The sequence below is a fragment of the Rattus norvegicus genome, chromosome 16, assembly GCF_036323735.1.
Source record: "Rattus norvegicus strain BN/NHsdMcwi chromosome 16, GRCr8, whole genome shotgun sequence".
NCBI lineage: Eukaryota > Metazoa > Chordata > Mammalia > Rodentia > Muridae > Rattus > Rattus norvegicus.
The window spans coordinates 43,310,772-43,334,622 of record NC_086034.1 but is presented as its reverse complement, the minus strand read 5'-3'; the positions used below and the strand labels follow the sequence as shown (position 1 = coordinate 43,334,622).

Below are 23,851 nucleotides of genomic sequence, written 5' to 3'. Positions count from 1 at the left end.
AGTGGGAGCTGAACATGGACGACAACAACAACAGACATGCCAAAGTTCATGGGGAAAAGTCCAGAAGGCCACAATCCTACACAGACCTAAAGGCAACTGAAGAAAGTTTGGAGTAGGAGAGGTGATTTTCCTTAGGGAAGAGTAAAACAATTGTTTGTTGAGTGGCAGAGCTGAAAACAATATACAAGTAACTTTATGTAAATTGAACAATTTATATGTACAAATACATATATGATTATATATACATATATGCAATAACCATTATTGAAAAATAAGACCATAAATTGAAGAGTGGGGAGGAGTACATGGAGGGTTTAGAGTGACGAAAATGAAGGGACAAGTGTTTTAATTATAATATAATCTCAAAATTTTTAAAGGATAAAATTCAAGTTACCTAAATCTATAATAAAATTTACTTAGAAGCCATAAAACTCCATGATATTTCTTGATGAACAGAGTGATCAATTAAGATAATAATTTTTGGGATAGTTCCACACAAGATGCAGTTAAAGAAAGCAGGATTTTCATAAAACCCATATTATAATGTGAAGGCAGATTGAGAATGAATTGTCTGTTGAATTTGTTCTTTGAATAGTTCCTCAGGGCTGTCTGTACATAAAAAATATTCATTCCATCTGTTCACTGTGCTTGAGTGACAGATATGTCCTTCAGCTTTCCTTTTGTCACAGAGAGAGGGTTATCCATGTGCACATGAATATATCCAATGTAAAGTACAAGAAGGGGAAAATACTACATATTTTTCAAGATAAGCTGAAATAAATCCTCTTCCACTAAACACTAAATGCAGCAGCCACTCCACAACATTAATATGCTAATCGTGATATTGAGTGAAAACATATTCCTTAACTCATATTTGGTCTTTTTACTTATTTTGGCAAATTGGTTTCAATCAAGATTTTACAAGAATCAGTACAAAATACCAGCAATATGCTATGTAAAATGGTTATGTAATTCCAGTTTCTTATACAGCCTGAGGCATACCATTTCTTCTAAGAATTTCAACTATTTCATTTAAAACAGCAATCTGGCTGGTAAGATTTGATTTCTCTGTATGTAAAATGGACTGATGAGATTTTTATTATTTTTAAAATGATTCAATATCTTTTTAATTAGTTGTGCTTTATGGGCCTCAAGCACTAATGGGATACTAAGATTACAGTGTTGTTTATTAAGATCATCCATTTTAATCTCTTGGAACAGAAATGCCTTTAAATATATCTTTGTAACTTCACCACAGAACCTGGCAAAATGCCTTGCAAAGACATGGAATGAATTGGTTTTTGTTAAGTGAATGGATTTTACAGTCAATCTGTAACTACCGTTTCCCAGAGAAGAGAGTGTATTTACAACTTGGGTAGAAAAAATACACAAAAATCCCTGAAAGATAAATGGATCTAAACTGTAGCCAGTTCAAAAGAGTAAATTATTGACACACATATGTATAAGAAATTTGTGTTCACAGTGGCTAGGTCTGTATGAGCCCATTGTTTTCTCACTGTCAACTGCAGGCAAAGTGTTGATTGGATTGTGTATGTCATAGGAGAAGAACAGAATTTCTCTCTATCTTCTTTTATCTCCTCTCTTTCAGTTTTGCTCCCTCCCTAAACTTAGGTATTGGGTAAAAATATTAGAAAAAGAGAAATGTATATTTTCTTACTTGTTATCCAAAGATCCTAAATAACTATTATCTAAGGAAATTTAATGATATTTAGCTGCATATTATATTTTTAATTATAAATATATTTATAATTATATAAATTATAATTTCCCTGCCTGTTTGCACAAAATGTCAACCCAAGAATCTAGCCTCAACTAGTTGAGCCTCCTAAGGACTAGAGCTTTTCCTTGTTGGACATTGAAGTTTGCCCTGTTGCTATATATTGTAATGATAAATATTGGCCCTGGTTGCCTCAGGGACAAGGAGCTCCTCACTTCCACCAACTGAGGTTATGTAACCTTGTCCCTTATGTTATCCCTGATTGGTCAATAAAGATGCCTACAGCCTACATTTGGGCAAATGAGAGGTAGGGGGAAATTCAGTTGCCAGCCTTAGGGTCTGAGCAGTGACCACCAGAGATAGCAGGGAGATAAGAGAGGAGAAGACAGAATGAATTGGGAAAACATGTCTATGAGGGCTGGCCAATTAGAGTAAGAGCAAACCAGGTAGAAATTGGCAAAACATACCTTGGAGTTACTGATAGAGAAATAAGACAAAATAGCTTAGAGGGCTGATACCTGCCGAACTGTAGGGCTATTAAGGCTTATTATAAACATAAAGGTTTTGTATCCTTTAACTTGTAACTAGATGATCAAAAGTGGAGTAGAAACCCAAATTATTTTCTACTACAATAGGTAGACCTGGATGTTAGAGCTCCCACACCTGCACCATCAACTTGCTGGTAGCCATTCCATCACTCCTAATTCCTTCCTTCTTCCCATAAGCTGGTTGTAGGCAGCTGTCCACACAGGTGACAGAACAACAGCCAAGCCATACCTTTGCATTTTGCAGGGTTGAAATTGGGTCACTACTATTTTACTTTGTGGGTTACCCATGGATTCCCTTTTGTTTTGGCTGAGTCTCTGCCAGTCTCTCTGCCTGTTTATGTCTGTCTGTCTTTATCTCACTATCATTTGTATTTCTCTCTTATCCCTTTCCCCTTCACTTCCTATCTGTGATCTCTCAAAACCATCTTTATAAATCAGTCCACATACTTCCAATTGTTTCCTCAGGTTTTGCTCACCTGATCATTGAAACCTTGAATTCCAGGGACTCTCAAGAAGACATATGTAAGGGTGGATAAACTTATGTCTGAGGTCTTGCTCTAATGACTATAATGTCTGGGATCATTGGCCCTGATTTGTCCTCCTTTCTTCATTCAGTTAATCTGCCTGTCTGTCTGTCTCTCTTCCTCTTTCTCTCTCTCACACAACCATTCACCCAATTTAGTTTGGTTTTACTTCGTTGCTCTTTTCCTTTTTATTTTTACTCCCTTTTATTTTCACCTGCTTAATTTTATTTTTTATTAATCATTCTATTTGTTTACATCTCAAATGATATCCCACTTCCTGGTTACCCCTCCACCAACCCCACATTCCATGTCTACCCTTACTGCTCCTCTTTGCCTGTGTGGGGGTGCTCCTCCCACCCCACCCTCTCCTGTATCACCACTCCAGCATCCCCTTATGCTGGGGCATCAAACCTCACCCCGACCAAGTGTCTTCCATCCCACTGCTATCAGGCAAGGCCATCCTCTACTACACATATATCTGGAGTCTTGGATCCCTTCAGGTACACTTCTTGGTTGGTTGGCTAGTCTCTGGGATCACTGGGTGCTCAGGCCAGATTATATTGTTCTTCCTATGGGGTTGAAATTCCCCTCTGTTCCTCCAGTTGTTCGACCAGCTCCCTCACAGGTCCTTGAGCTCATTCTTATGGTAGGCGCCAATCATCCACATCTGCATTGATCAATTGCTGGCTGTACCTCCCAAGAAACCACCATATCAGTTTCCTGTCAGCAAGTGCCTCTTGACCATTGCAAGAGTGTCAGGGGTAGTGTCTGCAGACCTGATAGATAGATCCCCAGGTGGTACAGTCACCTGATGGCCCTTCCTTCAGTCTCTGTTCCATTTTTGCCCCTGTTCTTCCTTTGGACAAGAACATTTCTGGGTCAAAAACTCTGAAATGGGTGGGTGGCCACATCTCTCCACTGAGGTGTTCATTTCGGATAAGTCATACCTGTTGGGGCCTGGGAGCCTCATGTTTACTTGGTGTGTGGAACCCTCCAGTGGCTATCCCTATTTCCTCATCTGTCCTGCTACATAATTTTGTTTGATTTCCTGACCCTCTGTACCTCTCTCATATCTTCTCCAGTTCCTGATACTGTCCCTGTATTTCCTCCCTCTCCTTTCTCCCTCTCAGGCCCCTCTCTCCCTCTACATTCTAGGGATCATCATGTTTCCCTCCTCAATGCAGGGCTGAAGCATCCATACTCTGGTCTTCCTTCTAAGCTCCATATGGTCTTTGGGTTGTACCATAGGCATTGTGAGTTTTGGGCTAATATCCAATTATCAATGAGTATATACCATGTGTTTTCTTTTCTTTTTTATAATTAGATATATTTCTTTACTTTTATTTTAAATGTTATTCCATTTCCCAGTTCCCTGTCCATAAGCCCTTTCAATCCTTCCTCTAATTACCCCCAAGGGGGTCCTGTTCTCAGTTCAGTGGTTTGCTGCTAGCATTGACCTCTGTATTGGACATGCTCTGGATGTGTCTCTCAGGAGAGATCTATATTTGGTCCCTTTCAGCATGCATTTTTTAATTCATCATTCTTATCTAGTTTTGGTGGTTGTATATATATGGGTCACAAGTGGGGTAGGCTCTAATTAGCCATTCCTTCAGTCGTTGCTCTAAACTTTGCTCCCACATTCCCTCCTATGGATATTTTCCCCTTATAAGAAGGAGCAGGAGCATCCGCATTTTGGTCATCCTTCTTCTTGAGCTTCCTGTGGTCTGTGGATTGCATCTTGGGTAATTTGTGGTTTTTGGCTAATATCCACTTATGAATGAGTGCATACCAAGTGTGTTTTTCTGTGATTGGGTTACCTCACCCAGGATGATATTTTCTAGCTCATTGCATTTGCCTATGAATTTCATAAAGTCATTGTTTTTGTTAGCTGAATAGTACTCCATTTTGTAAATGTACCACATTTTTTTAATACATCCCTCCGTCGAAGGGCATCTGGGTTCTTTCCAGCTTCTGGCTACTATAAATAAGGCTTCTATGAACACAGTGAAGCTTGTGTCTTTGTTGTATGTTGGAGCATCTTTTGGCTATATGCCCAGGAGGGGTATAGCTGGGTCCTCAGGTAGTAGAATGTCCAATTTTCCGAGGAACCTCTGGAAACCTCTTGATTTGAGTGGTTGTACCAGTTTGCAATCCCACCAACAATGGAGGAGTGTTCCTCTTTCTCCACATCCTCACCAGCATCTGCTGTCAAATTAGTTTTTTATCTTAGCCATTCTGACTGGTGTGATGTGGAATCTCAGGGTTGATTTGATTTGCATTTCCCTGTTGACTAAGGATGTTGAACATTTCTTTAGGTGCTTTTCAGCCATTTGATATTTCTTTGCTGAGAATGATTTGTTTAGCTCTGTACCCCATTTTTTATTAGATATACTTCTTTACTTACATTTCAAATGTTATTCCCTTTCCTGGTTTCCTGTCCATAAGCCCCCATTCCCTCCCTGTCCCCATGCCATGTGTTTTCTTTTGTATCTAGATTACCTCACTCAAGATGGTATTTTCTATTTCCATCCATTTGCCTGTGCATTTCATGAAGTCATTATTTTTAATAGCTTCATAGTATTCCATTGTGTACATGTACCATATTTTCTGCATCCATACTTCTGTAGAGGGACACCTAGGCTGTTTGCACTTTCTGATAATTATAAATAAGCCTGCTATGAGCATAGTGGAGTATGTGTCCTTATTATAAGTTAGAGCATTTTGGGGGTATAGGCCCAGTAGTGGTATAGGTGAGTCTTCAGGTAGAACTATTTTCAATTTACTCAGGAACTGTCAGGCTGATTAACAAGCGGTTTTACCAAACTGCAGTCACACCAGGAATAGAAGAGTGCTCCTCTATTTCCACATATTAGCCAGCATCTGCTGTCACCTGAGTTTTTTATCTTAGCCATTCTGATTGGTGTGAGGTAGAATCTCAATTTATTTTGATTTGCATTTCCCTGATAACTAAGAATGTGGAATATATCTCTAAGTGTTTCTCAATCATTTGAATTCATCAGTTTAGAATTCTCTATTTAGCTTAGTACTCCACGCTTATTTAATTTTTATTGGAATTTTTATTGATACTTCAAATGCTATCCCCTTTCCCAGAATCCTGTCCATAACCCCCCTATACAACCCCTCTCACCATGTTTCTATTAGGGTGCTCTCCCTCAAATCCACCCATCCTTTCACGCCTCCCTACCCTGGCATTCCCCTACACTGGGGCATCTAGCCTTGGAAGGACCAAGAGCTTCTCCTCCCATTCATGCACAACAAAGCCATCTTCTGCTACACATGCAGTTGGAGCCATGGGTCTGTCCATGTGTACTCTTTAGATGTTGGTTTAGTCCCTGGGAACTCTGGTTGGTTGGTATTGTTGTTCTTATGGGGTTGCAAAACCCTTCAGCTCCTTCAATCATTTCTCTAACTCCTCCATTGGGTACTCCATTCGCAATGCAATCATTGGCTGCTAGCGCTTCCACCTCTGTAGTAGTCATGCTCTGGTAAAACCTCTCAGGAGACAGCTATATCGGCCCCCTATCAGCATGCACTTCTTGGCATCAGAAATACTGTATGGGTTTGGTGGCTGTATATGTTTGGGCTGGATTCACAGTTGGGGCAGTCTCTGAATGACCTCTTCTTCAGTATCTATTCCACTCTTTGTCCTTGTATTTCCTCCCATGAGTATTTTGTTCTCCTTTCTAAGAAGGAAAGAATCATCCAGACTTTGGTCTTCCTTCTTGAGTTTACATCACCTATGAATTTTTCTTAGATATTCAAAGATTTTGGGCTAATATCCACTTATCAGTGAGTGCATATCATGTGTGTTCTTTTGTGATTGAGGTACCTATCTCAGGAAGATATTTTCTAGTTCCATCCATTTGCCTATGGATTTCATGAAGTCATTGTTTTTAATAGCTGACTAGTACTCCATTGTGTGAATGTACCTCATTTTCTCTGTACATTCCTCTGTTGAGGGACATCTGTGTTCTTTCCAGGTTCTGGCTATTATAAATAAGGCTGCTATGAACATAGGGGAGCATGTGTCCTTTTTTAGGACATTTTTAGGAACATTTTTAGGGGTATGACCAGGAGAGGTATAATAGGGTCCTCAGGTAGTACTTTGTCCAATTTTCTGAGAAACCTCCAAACTGATTTCAAGGGTGGTTGCACAGCTTGTAATCCCACCAAAAATGGAAGAGTCTCTGTATTTCTCCACATCTGCACAAGCAACTGTTGTAACCTAGGGTTTTGATCTTAGCCATTTTGACTAATGTGAGATAGAACCTAAGTGTGGATTGATTTGCATTTCCCTGATGAGTAAGGATGTTGAACATTTCTTTAGGTGTTTCTCAGCCATTAGATGTTCCTCAGATGAGAATTCTTAGTTTAGCTCTGTACCCCATTATTAACAGGGTTATTTGATTCTCTGAAGTTTCTCTTCTTGAGTTGTTTGTATATAGTGGATATAAGGACTCTATTGGATGTAGAATGGGTCTTTTGCCAATCTGGTGGTTGCTATTTTGTCTCAATGGCAGTGTCCTTTTTTTATTTTTATTTTATTTTTTTTATTAAATTGAGTATTTCTTATATACATTTTAAGTGTTATTCCCTTTCACGGTTTCCGGGCAAACATCCCCCTCCCCACTCCCCATCGTTATGGGTGTTCCCCTCCCCATCCTCCCCCCTTGTCGCCCTCCCCCCCAACAATCTAGTTCACTGGGGGTTCAGTCTTAGCAGGGCCCAGGGCTTCCCCTTCCTCTGGTGCTCTTACTAGGATATTCATTGCTATCTATGAGGTCTGAGTCCAGGGTCAGTCCATGTATAGTCTTTAGGTAGTGGTTTAGTCCCGGGAAGCTCTGGTTGCTTGGCATTGTTGTACATATGGGGTCTCGAGCCCCTTCAAGCTCTTCCAGTTCTTTCTCTGATTCCTTCAACGGGGGTCCTATTCTCAATTCAGTGGTTTGCTGCTGGCATAAGCCTCTGTGTTTGCTATATTCTGGCTGTGTCTCTCGGGAGAGATCTACATCTGGCTCCTGTCTGCCTGCACTTCTTTGCTTCATCCATCTTGTCTAATTGGATGGCTGTATATGCATGGGCCACATGTGGGGCAGGCTCTGAATGGGTGTTCCTTCTGTGTCTCTTTTAATCTTTGCCTCTATTCCCTGCCAAGGGTATTCTTGTTCCCCTTTTAAAGAAGGAGTGAAGCATTCACATTTTGATCATCCATCTTGAGTTTCATTTGTTCTAGGCATCTGGGGTAATTCAAGCATTTGGGCTAATAGCCACTTATCAATGAGTGCATACCATGTGTGTTTTTCTGTGATTGGGTTACCTCACTCAGGATGATATTTTCCAGTTACAACCATTTGCCTACGAATTTCATAAAGTCATTGTTTTTGATAGCTGAGTAATATTCCATTGTGTAGATGTACCACATTTTCTCTATCCATTCCTCTGTTGAAGGGCATCTGGGTTCTTTCCAGCTTCTGGCTATTATAAATAAGGCTGCTATGAATATAATGGAGCATGTGTCTTTTTTATATGTTGGGGCATCTTTTGGGTATATGCCCAAGAGAGGTATAGCTGGATCCTCAGGCAGTTCAATGTCCAATTTTCTGAGGAACCTCCAGACTGATTTCCAGAATGGTTGTACCAGTCTGCACCCCACCAACAATGGAGGAGTGTTCCTCTTTCTCCGCATCCTCGCCAGCATTAGCTGTCACCTGAGTTTTTGATCTTAGCCATTCTCACTGGTGTGAGGTGAAATCTCAGGGTTGTTTTGATTTGCATTTCCCTTATGACTAAAGATGTTCAACATTTCTTTAGGTGTTTCTCAGCCATTCAGCATTCCTCAGCTGTGAATTCTTTGTTTAGCTCTGAACCCCATTTTTTAATAGGGTTATTTGTCTCCCTGCAGTCTAACTCCTTGAGTTCTTTGTATATTTTGGATATAAGGCCTCTATCTGTTGTAGGATTGCTAAAGATCTTTTCCCAATCTGTTGGTTGCCGTTTTGTCCTAACCACAGTGTCCTTTGCCTTACAGAAGCTTTGCAGTTTTATGAGATCCCATTTGTCAATTCTTGATCTTAGAGCATAAGCCATTGGTGTTTTGTTCAGGAAATTTTTTCCAGTGCCCATGTGTTCCAGATGCTTCCTTAGTTTTTCTTCTATTAGTTTGAGTGTCTCTGGTTTGATGTGGAGGTCCTTGATCCACATGGACTTAAGCTTTGTGCAGTGTGATAAGCATGGATCGATCTGCGTCCTTCTACATGTTGACCTCCAGTTGAACCAGCACCATTTGCTGAAAAGGCTATCTTTTTTCCATTGGATAGTTTTGGCTCCTTTGTCAAAAATCAAGTGACTATAGGTGTGTGCGTTCATTTCTGGGTCTTCAATTCTATTCCATTGGTCTATCTGTCTGTCTCTGTACCAATACCATGCAGTTTTTATCACTATTGCTCTGTAATACTGCTTGAGTTCAGGGATAGTGATTCCCCCTGAAGTCCTTTTATTGCTGAGGATAGTTTTAGCTATCCTGGGTTTTTTGTTATTCCAGATGAATTTGCAAATTGCTCTGTCTAACTCTTTAAAGAAATGGATTGGGATTTTGATGGGAATTGCATTGAATCTGTAGATCGCTTTTGGTAAAATGGCCATTTTTACTATATTAATCATGCCAATCCGAGAGCATGGGAGATCTTTCCATCTTCTGAGGTCTTCTTCAATTTCTTTCTTCAGAGTCTTGAAGTTCTTTTTGTACAGATCTTTTACTTGCTTGGTTAAAGTCACACCGACGTACTTTATATTATTTGGGTCTATTATGAAGGGTGTCATTTCCCTAATTTCTTTCTCGGCTTGTTTCTCTTTTGTGTAGAGGAAGGCTACTGATTTATTTGAGTTAATTTTATACCCAGCCACTTTGCTGAAGTTGTTTATCAGCTTTAGTAGTTCTCTGGTGGAACTTTTGGGATCACTTAAATATACTATCATATCATCAGCAAATAGTGATATTGTGACTTCTTCTTTTCCAATCTGTATCCCCTTGATCTCCTTTTGTTGTCTGATTGCTCTGGCTAGAACTCCAAGAACTATATTGAATAAGTAGGGAGAGAGTGGGCAGCCTTGTCTAGTCCCTGATTTTAGTGGGATTGCTTCAAGTTTCTCTCCATTTAGTTTAATGTTAGCAACTGGTTTGCTGTATATGGCTTTTACTATGTTTAGGTATGGGCCTTGAATTTCTATCCTTTCCAGGACTTTTATCATGAAGGGGTGTTGAATTTTGTCAAATGCTTTCTCAGCATCTAATGAAATGATCATGTGGTTTTGTTCTTTCAGTTTGTTTATATAATGGATCACGTTGATGGATTTCCGTATATTAAACCATCCCTGCATGCCTGGGATGAAGCCTACTTGATCATGGTGGATGACTGTTTTGATGTGTTCTTGGATTCGGTTTGCCAGAATTTTGTTGAGTATTTTTGCGTCGATATTCATAAGGGAAATTGGTCTGAAGTTCTCTTTCTTTGTTGGGTCTTTGTGTGGTTTAGGTATAAGAGTAATTGTGGCTTCATAGTAGGAATTCGGTAGTGCTCCATCTGTTTCAATTTTGTGGAATAGTTTGGATAGTATTGGTATGAGGTCTTCTATGAAGGTCTGATAGAATTCTGCAATAAACCCATCAGGACCTGGGCTCTTTGTGGTTGGGAGAGCTTTAATGACTGCTTCTATTTCCTTAGGAGTTATGGGGTTGTTTAACTGCTTCATCTGTTTCTGATTCAACTTCGCTACCTGGTATCTGTCTAGGATTTTGTCCATTTCCTGCAGATTTTCAAGTTTTTTTGAATATAGGCTTTGATAGTAATATCTGATGATTTTTTGAATTTCCTCTGAATCTGTAGTTATGTCTCCCTTTTCATTTCTGATTTTGTTAATTTGGACACACTCTCTGTGTCCTCTCGTTAGTCTGGCTAAGGGTTTACCTATCTTGTTGATTTTCTCAAAGAACCAACTTTTGGTTCTGTTGACTCTTTCTATGGTCCTTTTTGTTTCTACTTGGTTGATTTCAGCTCTAAGTTTGATTATTTCCTGCCTTCTACTCCTCCTGGGTGTATTGGCTTCTTTTTGTTCTAGAGCTTTTAGGTGTGCTGTCACGCTGGTGACATATGCTCTTTCCTGTTTCTTTCTTCAGGCACTCAGAGCTGAGTTTTCCTCTTAGCACAGCTTTCATTGTGTCCCATAAGTTTGGGTATGTTGTACCTTCATTTTCATTAAATTCTAAAAAGTCTTTAATATCTTTCTTTATTTTTCCTTGACCAGGTTATCGTTGAGTAGAGCATTGTTCAATTTCCACGTATTGTGGGCATTCTTCCCTTATTGTTATTGAAGACCAGATTTAGGCCGTGGTCGTCCGATAGCACGCATGGGATTATTTCTATCTTTCTGTACCTGTTGAGGCCCGTTTTTTTGACCAATTTTATGGTCAATTTTGGAGAAAGTACCATGAGGAGCTGAGAAGAAGGTATATCCTTTTGCTTTAGGGTAGAATATTCTATAAATATCTGTTAAGTCCATTTGGCTCATGACTTCTCTTAGTCTGTCTACGTCTCTGTTTAATTTCTGTTTCCATGATCGGTCCATTGATGAGAGTGGGGTGTTGAAGCCTCCTACTATTATTGTGTGAGGTGCAATGTGTGTTTTGAGCTTTAGTAAGGTTTCTTTTACGTATGTAGGTGCCCTTGTATTTGGGGCATAGATATTTAGGATTGAGAGTTCATCTTGTTGGATTTTTCCTTTGATGAATATGAAGTGTCCTTCCATATCTTTTTTGATGACTTTTAGTTGAAAATTGATTTTATTTGATATTAGAATGGCTACTCCAGCTTGCTTCTTCAGACCATTTGCTTGGAACGTTGTTTTCCAGCCTTTCACTCTGAGGTAGTGTCTGTCTTTGTCTCTGAGGTGTGTTTCCTGTAGGCAGCAGAATGCAGGGTCCTCGTTGCGTATCCAGTTTGTTAATCTATGTCTTTTTATTGGGGAGTTGAGGCCATTGATGTTGAGAGATATTTAGGAATAGTGATTATTGCTTCCTGTTATATTCATGTTTGGATGCGAGGTTATGTTTGTGTGATTTTCTTCTCTTTGTTTTGTTGCCAAGACGATTAGTTTCTTGTTTCTTCTATGGTATAGCTTGCCTCTTTATGTTGGGCTTTACCATTTATTATCCTTTGTAATGCTGGATTTGTAGAAAGGTATTGTGTAAATTTGGTTTTGTCATGGAATATCTTGGTTTCTCCATCTATGTTAATTGAGAGTTTTGCAGGTTACAGTAACCTGGGCTGGCATTTGTGTTCTCTTAGGTTCTGTATGACATCTGTCCAGGATCTTCTGGCCTTCATAGTTTCTGGCGAAAAGTCTGGTGTGATTCTGATAGGTCTGCCTTTATATGTTACTTGACCTTTTTCCCTTACTGCTTTTAATACTCTTTCTTTATTTTGTGCGTTTGGTGTTTTGACTATTATGTGACAGGAGGTGTTTCTTTTCTGGTCCAATCTATTTGGAGTTCTGTAGGCTTCTTGTATGCCTATGGGTATCTCTTTTTTTAGGTTAGGGAAGTTTTCTTCTATGATTTTGTTGAAGATATTTACTGGTCCTGTGAGCTGGGAGTCTTCACTCTCTTTTATACCTATTATCCTTAGGTTTGATCTTCTCATTGTGTCCTGGATTTCCTGTATGTTTTGGACCAGTAGCTTTTTCTGCTTTACATTATCTTTGACAGTTGAGTCAATGATTTCTATGGAATCTTCTGCTTCTGAGATTCTCTCTTCCATCTCTTGCATTCTGTTGGTGAAGCACGTATCTACAGCTCCTTGTCTCTTCTTTTGGTTTTCTATATCCAGGGTTGTTTCCATGTGTTCTTTCTTGATTTCTTCTATTTCCATTTTTAATTCCTTCAACTGTTTGATTGTGTTTTCCTGGAATTCTTTCAAGGATTTTTGTGACTCCTCTCTATGGGCTTCTACTTGTTTATTTATGATTTCCTGGAATTCTTTCAGGCAATTTTGCAATTCCTCTGTGTAAGCTTCTACTTGTTCTCTAAGGGAGTTCTTCACGTCTTTCTTGAAGTCCTCCAGCATCATGATCAAATATGACTTTGAAACTAGATCTTGCTTTTCTGGTGTGTTTGGATATTCCGTGTTTGCTTTGGTGGAAGAATTGGGCTCCGATTATGCCATGTAGTCTTGGTTTCTGTTGCTTGGTTTCCTGTGCTTGCCTCTCGCCATCAGATTATCTCTAGTGTTACTTTGTTCTGCTATTTCTGACAGTGGCTAGACTGTCTTATAAGCCTGTGTGTCAGGAGTGCTGTAGACCTGTTTTCCTGTTTTCTTTCAGCCAGTTATGGGGACAGAGTGTTCTGCTTTTGGGCGTGTAGTTTTTCCTATCTACAGGCCTTCAGCTGTTCCTGTGGGCCTGTGTCTGTTGTTCACCAGGCAGGTCACTTTCAGCAGAAAAGTTGGTCTTACCTGTGGTCCCGAGGCTCAAGTTTGCTCGTGGGGTGCTGCCTACGAGCTCTCTGCGGTGGCCGGCAGTGTCCTTTTCTTAGCAGAAGCTTTGCAATTATATGAGGTCCCATTTGTCCATTCTTGATCTTACAGCATAAGTGATTGGTATTCAGTGTGACAGCCTGGCAGAGACTTATTTCAGAAAGACCATCAAGTCAGTGAAGAAACAGCAGCTCCTGGTCTTCTTTGTTAAGGACCTAGTAGCTCAGTGGTTCCCAGGGTTCCTGCTGGGGCCCCAACCTGAGAAGGTCCCTCGGACTTTGGCTTGGTGAGGAGCCACAGGACAGTGCAGAAGAGTACTTCTCTATAAGAGATAACCCAGGAGCAAGTATTCCAGGTAAGCAGAGAAGCTGGGAGAGAGGTCTTCTTTGGACTCAGCAGTGGAAGCTGACACACAGTCTACTGCCTGAGCCCTAGCCCTAGCCACACATCAAAATAGGTTCTGACCCACAGGCACCTCACAGTCAAAGCCTGGAATCAGGAAAGAACTGCAGCTCCGAACAGCAACTAACTGCTGGTCTGGCTGCAGCTGCTTGCCATCAGAAATCCCACCCAGGGCTGCTTGCTAAGGGCCCCACTGGCATCAGGGATGCTACTCACTGCCAATCTGCCAAAGAAGGAGCTGATCCTGGGCAGTCAGAAGGGAATACACAGTCCAAGACATAGACAAGCAAGCAAACCCAGAGCAGGCCTGGGTCCTCCACACCCCTGTGCCTTAAGGAGTCCCAAGAGGAGAGGGTACAGGTCCTCAAGCCTGCATCCAAAGCATAAGAGCCAGGACAATGCAAGCAAGACAGACAATGATGATCTCCTTCCATACCCAGCTCAAGAGCCCTGGTCAAGAAGAAGAGCCTGGACCCAGAGGGGCTGCCTCTGCACCAACTTCCCACAGTCTTCTTGTGGCTCCTGCCCATCCAGGAGACCAGAAGCCTTCCTGCCTGCTCTCTAGAGAAAAAGGCAGCAAGAAGTCCCTAGCTAAGAGACCTGCTCCATTCATGGCCAAGGCACATAGCAACTACAGCCATAGGTTCTACAGGAAGTGAACTTCAGATGCTCTCCACAATCAGAATACCTGCAACTCCTGGAACTGGGAGGGACTGGGTATACACACTCTCCCCTCAAGGAACTGGCACATGGCACACTGTGATTTTCAAGCTCTGGACACACTCAACAGCAGCCTCTTCTGGCATTTACACTGTGCTTCTTGACAATATTTTCCAGACCTTAACCCCTCTCCCATGTCAAGTTGTAAATCATGTTCCAAAGTAAATAAATATCTACCTCCCCCTTTATTCTGTGTGTTTGTGCTTACATATCTTTACAATGATGGTTACAGATTAATATAGATTCTTGCTTTTCAGTGGGATAAATAGACCAACTGTCTACAGACAGTTCTACAAAGAGACATGTAGGTTATCACAAAGAATAGGTACATAGAGTCATACATAGGTAGGTATGTAAATATGAGTTGGAAGTCTGGCTGGCAGATTAGCCCTCAGTGGTCAAAAACTAGTTGATTTAACGAATCTAAACTATATTAAAGGTGAAAAAAAAAGACTAAATTGTGTGATTGTGTGTGTGTGTATGTGTGTTTGTGATAGAATTATGTTAATCTGTGTGATAAATAAGAGGAGACATACCCACATACACCTATGGACAGAGAGAGATAGAACAAGAGAGAAAACGAATAAAATCCACAAATTAAACCAGACTAAATTATGTGTTGGAATATGTGTATGTCTGTGTGTTTGTGTGTGGGATTATAAGTAAGTGTGTGTGTGTGTGTGTGTGTGTGGGTGGGTGGGTGGGTGGGTATGGGAGAGTTATGTTTATGTGTATGATAAAGATCAGGAGGCATAGACAAATACACACAAAAACAAGTAAGAAGAAAGAGATAGACAGAGAGAGGAAGAGATAATCTGCCTGACCAGATGAGAACCAAAGGGGGCCAATTTCCCAGATTTTCTCTCCTGTTAGGGCAAGTGCACTGGTATAATGACACCCAGGCTTAGTAAGTGCCTTTGATAGTGCTTGTAATCCAAGCTCATATGAGCAAAAGCCATGGAGAAAACCAGGTGCCTGTCTATTTATTTAGAAAAGAAGTACTGAGGAGTCACACAGAGTTTGGAGAAGGATACATTGATAGTGAGAAAAAGAAAGACAGACATAAAGAGGCAAAGAGGCAAGCAGGAAAAGATTCAATCAAAATGAAAAACAATCTCCTTGTTTGTTTTGTTTCTCCATGCAAGTGGAGACATGAAAGGCCAATATCGAGATGGAAATGCAAAGGTGTGGCTGGGCTGTTGGTCTCTGTAAGTGTGGGGACAGCCATGGCCAGGAGATGTGGGAAGAAGGAAGGAATTAGAAGGCAAGAGAGGCCTGCAGCAAGTTGGTGATTCCAAAGACTTGGCCCACACGGGAAAAGTACTTGCCCTAAGGAGGATCAAATGGCTTAGTCATGAGGCTGCCTTGCTATATTGAATTCTGCAGAAAAGTGTGAGAAGTATATATCCCAACCTGTTGTTTTGGGGATTGTTGTTCTAGTTGTTTCTTTCCTTCCTTCCTTCCTACATTCTTTCTGTCTTTCTTTCTTTTTTTCTTCCTTTTTCTTTCTCTCTTTCCTTCTTTCATTCTTCCTTCCTTCCTTCCTTCCTTCCTTTCTTTCTTTCTTTCTTTCTATCTTTACTTCTTTGTATCTTTCTTTCTGTTTTCTTTTTCTTTCTTTTCCTGTGTTAGTTCGGTTTCTTTATTTGCTTTATTTTTAATTGGATATTTTTTATTTATATTTCAAATATTATCCCCTTTCTGGGTTTTCTGCCCATAAACCCCATATCCATTGTTCCCTCCCTCCCTCTCCTTCTAGTGAAGTGTTCCCCCACACATCCAACCATGCTTTCCCACATCCCTGCCCTGACATTGCTTTACACTGAGCATTCCAGCCTTGGCTGGCCAAGGACTTCTTCCATTGGCGCAGACAAGGCGATCCACTGCCAACTATGCAGCTGGAGCCTTGGGTCTGTCCTTGTGTACTTTTTGGATGGTGGTTTCTTCTGTGAGTGTTCTTATTGATTGTTACTATTTTTCTTAATTGGTATTGTTGCACTCCCCTTCAGCTCCTTCCAGCATTTCTCTAACTCTTCCAATGGGGGCCCAGCACTCTCAGCACAATTGGTGGCTGCTAGCCTCTACCTCTGTAGTAGTCATGCTCTGGCAAAACCTCTCAGGAGACAGCTATATCAGGCACCTCACAGTCAAAGCCTGGATCCAGGAGAGAACTATAGTTCCAAGTAGTAGCGAGTTGTCCAGAACCCAGGACAGGTAGGAACCCACACTGCGAGCTTTGAAGAGTCTTGGCAGCATGAAGGAGCCAAGACTCTCTCCAGAAAGCCAGGAACTGGGTCAGGGAAACACAAGTGTCTTATGTTTGGTGGGCACTCAGGCTGCTGGGAGTGGGAGGAACCCCCTGGGACTGGTTCATGATGGGATTGCCTCAATGATGAATGCTGATCTCATCCCTCAGGTCCTACCACCATGAAAGAGGAAGATGGAACTCCCTTGGGTTGCAGAGTCGCAGAGGCCTCGAGCAATGATTCCTTGAGGTGAATCTCAGATCTCCAAATACCCCAGGCCCTTGGCTGACTGTGCCAGTCTAGGGTCTCACTGCAGTGTCCAAGCCTGCCTTGCCCTGGATGTTGTCACGGAGCCATCTTCCTCTCAGCAGGATCAAGAAGGCTCACCTTGGGGCTGTAAACTCAGAAAGAACCACAAAACAGCACTCTATTCAGGTTGTCTGGCTGCAGATGGTTGCCATCAGAAATCCCACTGAGGGCTCCTTGCTGAGGACCCTGCTGGCCTCAGGGATGCCACTCACTGCCAATCTGCAAAGGAGGAAGCTGAGCCTGGGTAGTCAGAATATAAGACACAGTCCAAGAGGCAGACAAGCAAGCAAACCCAGAGCAAGCCTGAGTCCTCAGCACCCCTGCCCCTTCAGGAGTCCCAAGAGGAGAGGCTGCAGGCCCTCACAGCCACATCCAAAGCACAAGAGCCAACAGTCTGCAAGTGAGAAAGACAATGATGATCTCCTTCCGTACCGAGCTCAAGATCCCTGGTCAACAAGGAGATGTTGGACCCAGATATTGTGCCAACTTCCCAGTCTTTCTGAGGCTCCTGCCCATCCAGGAGTCCAGAAGGCTTCCTGCCTGCTCTCCAGAAAAATAGGCAGCAAGAAGGCCCCAATTAAGACATCTTGTCTGCTCATGGCCAAGGCACTCAGGGACTACAGCCACAGGTTCTACAGAAAGTGAACTTCATATTCTCTCCATAATCAGAATGCCTGCAACTCCTGGGACTGGGAAGGACTGGGCATACACACTCTTCCCTGGATGAACTGGCACATGACACTGGTTTTCAAGCTCCGGACACACTCCACAGCAGCCTCTTCTGGAATTTGCACTGTGCTTCTTGACAAGATTTTCAGACTTAACCCCTGTCCCATGTCAAATTGTAAATCATGTTCCAAAGTAGATCAAGATCTACCTCCCCCTTTATTCTGTGTGTTTGTGTTTACTTATCTTTAGAATGATGGATACAGATAAACATAGATTCTTGCTTTGCAGTTAGATAAATAGACCAACTGTCTACAGACAGTTCCACAAAGCTACATTTAGGTTATCATATAGACCAATAGGTAAATAGCGGAATACACAGGTAGGTATGCAAATATGAATTGATGTCTGGCTGGCAGACTTGCCCTCAGTACCCACAAACTAGAGGGAAAGAGATAGACAGAGAGAGGGAGAGATAATCTGCATGTTGAGATGAAAAACAAAGTGAGCCAAAGTTCCCACACTTTCTCTCCAGGTTGGGCAGGAGCACTGGTATATTGACACCCACCCTTAGTCCATACCTTTGATAGTGCCTGGGATCCAAGGTCGTATGAACAAAAGCCATGGAGAAAACTAGGTGCATGTCTACCTATTTAGAAAAGAAGTATTGAGTAGTTACACAGAGTTTGAAAAAGGAGACAATCATTGATAATGAGATAAAGAGAGACATAAAGTGACAGAGAGGCAAGCAGATGGAGATTCCATCAAAATGAAAGGCAATTTCCTGATAACCCTGCAAGTAGAGACATAGAAGGCCAATATCAAGATAGAAATGCAAAGGTGTGGCTGGGCTGTTTGGGGACAGCCATGGCCAGGAGATGGTGGGAAGAAGGAAGGGATTAGAAGCAAGATAGGCTTGAAGCAAGTTGTTGCTTCCAAAAAGTTGGCCTACACAGGAAAAGTTCTTGCTCTAAGGAGGCTCAAATGGCTTAGTCAGGAGGCTGTGTTTCCATTTGCATTTTCCAGAAAAGTGTGTGGAGAGTAGATTCCACCCTGTTGTTGTTGTTGTTTCTTTCTTTGTTTTTTTTTTCTTTCCCTTGTTCCTTCTAGTATATGGGATGGATTCCTAGTTGGGGAAGTCTCTGAATGGCCTTTCCTTCAGTCTGTGTTCCATACTTTATTTCTGTGTTTCTTCTTTTTGGTATTTTTCCCTCTTCTAAGAAGTTCCGAAGCATCGACATTTTGGTGTTTCTTCTTCTTGAGTTTTATGTAGTTTATTAATTGTATCTTGTGTATTCCAAGATTTGGGGCTAATACTGGCTTATCAGAAGTAAAATTTCAGAAGAGAGTGCCTTGAAGGTTTTCCAAAGAATTATCAGACACTGCCATCTTGTGGAAGTGAAAATCCATGGCTATAAATGAGTTATAATAAGTCTGTATCCTAAATGTAAGCTGAATCTAGATGCAAATGCAGAAAGGCACAGAGATGTGTATATCATATTTATATGACCTCCACTTATGCATTTCTACAAATTGTTGATATTTAGAAAAAACCAGAAAAATGTGTTGGAATGAACATTGTTATAACTAGGTACACAGTATGCACAGTGAAGTGCTAAAGAACTTAGGAAAATCCACATTTTCTCTGTCTCTGTGTCTGTCCCTTCCTCTCTCTCTCTCTCTCTCTCTCTCTCTCTCTCTCTCTCTCTCTCTCTCCTTTCTTCCTTCCTTTCTCTCACTCTCTCTTTCCTTCCTTCCTTCCTTCCTTCCTTTCTTTTTTCCTTTCTTTCTTCCTTTGGTTCTTTTTTGTTTCTTTCTTCCTTTGGTTCTTTTTTCCTTTTCAGGTCATTGAGTGTAACATGTACTTAATGGTAATATCCATTTATCAGTGATTACACGGAATGTATGTTCTTTTGAGTCTGGGTTACCTCAAACAGGATGATATTTTCTAGTTCCATATATTTGTCTACAAATTTCACGATTACCTCGGTTTTGATAGCTGGGAAGTATTCCATTGTGTAAATGAACCACATTTTCTTTATTTTTCATTTGAGGGGCATATGGGTTATTTCCAATTTCTGGCTATTATGAATAAAGCTGCTATGAACATAAGCAAATGTCCTTTTGATATGGTGGAGCATCTTTTGTGTATATTGCCAGAGTGCTATAGCTGGGTCATGAAGTAGAACTTTCCATTATTTTTCCGAGAAACTACCAAATTGATTTCAAGAGTAGTTGTACAAATTTGCATTCCCATCAGCAATGGAAGAGTGTTCCCCTACTCCATATCCTTGCCAGCATGTGCTGTCACTTGAGTTTTTGACCTTAGCTATTCTGATGGATATAAGATAAAATGTCAAAGTTTTTTTTAATTTGCATTTCCCTGAAGACTAAAGATGTTGAAAAGGTCTTTGAGTAGTTCTCCACCATTACAAATTCCTCTGATGAAACTTCTGTTCTTTATTCAAAAATAATGTATATTTTATTCACATTACCTCCCAAAAGCATCTTAATTTCCTACTCTGCTAAGAGTAGGAACATAAAGGGATGGGTCCCTTGTGTTCCAAAACAGGCTGGAACATCTAGTTCCAGCAAGACTAAGCAAATCCTCTCATACTGAAGTCCAAATAGGCAGTCACAGTAGGGAAAAGGATCTGTCAGTGAACAGAGTGAGAGACAGTCCCCTTGCCAATTGTAAGAGTACCCACATGACAATCAAGTAGCACTTTTTTTTTCACAAATGTGGGGGTGGACTTGTTCTGGTTCCTGCAAACTCTTTTGTTGGTTGTTCAAGAAATGGGTATTTCTGGTTTCATTGGAGACCAGAAGGGAAAGTTTTCAGTTGATTCATGTGATGTCTTTCTGGAAACTATTAAGAGGATGTTTTGCTGAACTAGACAAGTGAGAGGACATTTTGGCGAAATTTTAGTGTGGCTTATGCATAATATACTTTCATCTCTGAATAGCTATTCTTTTACTTCTTTTCCAACTTGTATCCTCTTGATGTTCTTCAGCTGTCTTATTGCTCTAGGTAGAATTTCACAGACTATATTGAGACATGGAGAGAGTGGACAGCCTTATCTTGTGCCTAATTTTGGCTTGCTATATATTGCCTTTATTGTACATAGGCATTTGACTTGAATCCCTGACCTCTCTACAACTTTTCCATGAAGGGATGTTGGATTTTGTCCAAGGCTTTTCCAGCATCTAATAAGATAACCATGTAGTTTTTGTCTTTCAATTTGTTAATATGGTGGATTACACTGATGGACTTTTGTATGTTGAGCTGACCGTACATGCCCAGGATGAAGCCCACTTGATTGCGATGGGTGATTTTTGATGTTTTCTTGATTTCAGTTTGGGAGTGTTTTATTGAGTATTTTTGTGTCAGTGTTCATAAGGGAAATTGCTCTGAAATTTTTTGTTTGCTACATCTGTGTCATTTAACTATCAGGGTGACTGTGGTCTCATAGAATGAATGTGATAATGTTCCTTTTGTCTCTGTCTTGTGAAAAACTTTAACAAGTATTGTTATTAGCTCTTTTTGGAAAGTTCGGTAGCACTCTGAACTAAAACTACCTGACCCTGGGCGTTCTTGGTTGGAAGAATTTTAATGATTGTGTTTATTTCTTTAGGGATTATAGGACTACTTAAATTATTTACTTGATCATAATTTTACTTTGGTCAGTTGTATCTATTGAGAAAATCCTCCATTTTATTTAGAGTTTTCAATTTTGGGGGAGTACAGGCTTTTGAAATATAACCTAATGATTACCTGGATTTCCCCACTGTATGTTTTTGTGTCTCCCTTTTCATTATTTAGATATTGTCTCTCTGCTGTATTGTTAGTTCAGCTATTTTACTGATTTTCTCAAAGAACCAGCTTTTGGTTTATTAATTCTTTCAATTTTCTTTTTTGTTTCTAATTTCTTGATTTCATCCCTGAGTTTGAGTATTTCATGCCTTCTATTCCTCTTGGGTGTGTTTTCTTTGTCTTTGATTTTTTGTTGTTTTTGTTGTTGTAGAGCTTTTATGTGTGCTATTAAGTTGCAACTGTGAGTGAGAGCTGTCTAATTTCTCACTAAGTTCAAGGTACTTAGTGCTATGAACTTTCCTCTTAGCATTCCTTGTACTGTGTCTCATAACTTTACTATGTTGTGCCTTTATTGTCATTGAATTCTAGAAAATCCTTAGTTTCTTTCTTTATTTCTTCTTTGACCTAGTGATCATTGAGTAAAAAAGTTGTTCACTATTCATGAGAGTATAGGAAGTCTGTTGTTTTCCTTGTTGAAGTCCAGCCTTAAATCACAGGGATTTGATAAGATGCAAGAGGTTATTTCTAACTTATTGTATCTGTTGAGGCTTCCTCTGTGACTGAGTATATGATCAGTTGTAAAGATCTCCATGTGATGGGAGAAGAAAGTATATGCTTTTGTGTTTGGGTGAAAGGTACTGTAGATAGATTTTTGGTTCATTTGATTCATAACCTTTGTTAGTTTTATTATTTATGTTTATATTTGTATCATTAACCTGTCCCTTGGTGATAGTTGGGTATTGAATCTCCTACTCTTAGTTTTTGGGGTTCACTGTGTAATTTTAACAATTAGCAATATATTTCTTTATGTGGGTGCCCTTGCATTTTGTCCATGATCAAAATGAGATATCATCTTGGTGAGTTTTTAATTTGATGTATCTGAAGTATTCTTCCCCAAATCTTTTAATAAGTTTTGGTTGAAGCCTAGTTTTACTACATATTAGAATATGTACTCCAGCTTGTTTCTTGTATCTATTTGCTTAGAAAACTCTTGCTCAGCCCTTTACTCTGGTACACGTCTATATTTATTGCAGAGGTGTGTTTCTTGTATACACCAGAATGATAGATCCTGTTTCCACATTCTATATACACATCCAGTCTGTTAGCCGTTGTCTTTTTGACAAAAATGGAATTGAATCCATTGATATTCAGAGATATTAATGACCAATGACTGTTAATTCCTGTTATTTTGATGTTGTTAGTGGTAGTGTATATGCGCATGAGTGCGTGTGAAGGTGCGTGCATGCTTTCGTGCATGTGTGTGTGTGATTCTCCCTTTTTGGTTTTACTTGCATGAATTATTTATTTGTTGTGTTTTTTTAGGTGTAGGTATCCTTACTGCATTGCAGTTTTCCTTCTAGTATACTCTGTAGTGCTGGATTAGTGGAAAGATATTGTTTAAATTTGGTTTTGTCATGAGATATCTTGTTTTCTTTATCTATGGTGATTGTGGTCCCTTAGGTCTGCAAGACATATGTTCAGGCCCTTCTTGCTTTAAGATTCTGTGGAGAAGTCATATGTAATTCTGAGAGGTCCCCCTTTATAAATTACTTGAAATTTCCCCTTGTAGCTTTTACATTCTTTATTTGCTGTGTATATTTAGTGTTTGGAATATTATGTGGCAAGATAATTTCTTTTCTGGTCCAATCTCCTTAGTGTTCTGTATGCTTCTTGTACATTTATAGGCATCTGTTTCTTTTTCTTTTTAAAAGCCTACAGCACCCACTATTTGCAGGTGGTTTCCCATCCAAGTACTAAACAGGCCCGATCCTGTTTAGCTTCTGAGATCAGACGAGATCAGGCACATTCAGGGTGGTATGACCATATATAGGCATCTATTTCTTTAGTCTGGAAAATTTTTCATCAATAATTAGGTTAAAAATATTTTTGGGGCTTTTGAGACAGAAATCTTTTATTTCTTCCATTCCTACTATCTTTGTTTTACTATATTCATAAAGTCCCAATTTTCTTGGTGTTTGGCTCTTATACCTTTAATATTTAGCATTGTATTTGACTGATGTATCAGTTTCTTCTACCACATTTTTCTATTTCTGAGATTCCCTCTTCCATCTCAGATTCTATTGGTGATGCTTACATCTCTAGATGTTGTATTCTTTCCTAGGTTTTCCATCTTTAGCACTGGCTCAGTTTGCACTTTTTATTGCTTCTATTTACATTTTTTCCATTTTTATTAACTTCCTTATTTCTTATTTGCATTTCTATTGTTATTCCCCCTCCCAGTTTCCAGGCCAACATACCCCTACCCCTCCCACTCCCCTTCTCTATGGGTGTTCCTCTCCCAATCCTTCCCCCATTACCGCGCTCCCCCAGCAATCA

General features: G+C 40.3%; 2 pseudogenes; one reads left to right on the top strand and one right to left on the bottom strand.

Annotated features, from left to right (window-relative positions):
• The first annotated feature begins 14 nt into the window (after nucleotides 1–14).
• Nucleotides 15–17,952, top strand: LOC100910324 (uncharacterized; annotated as a pseudogene).
• Nucleotides 17,953–23,224: 5,272 nt separating this feature from the next.
• Nucleotides 23,225–23,343, bottom strand: LOC120097639 (5S ribosomal RNA; annotated as a pseudogene).
• Nucleotides 23,344–23,851: the final 508 nt, after the last annotated feature.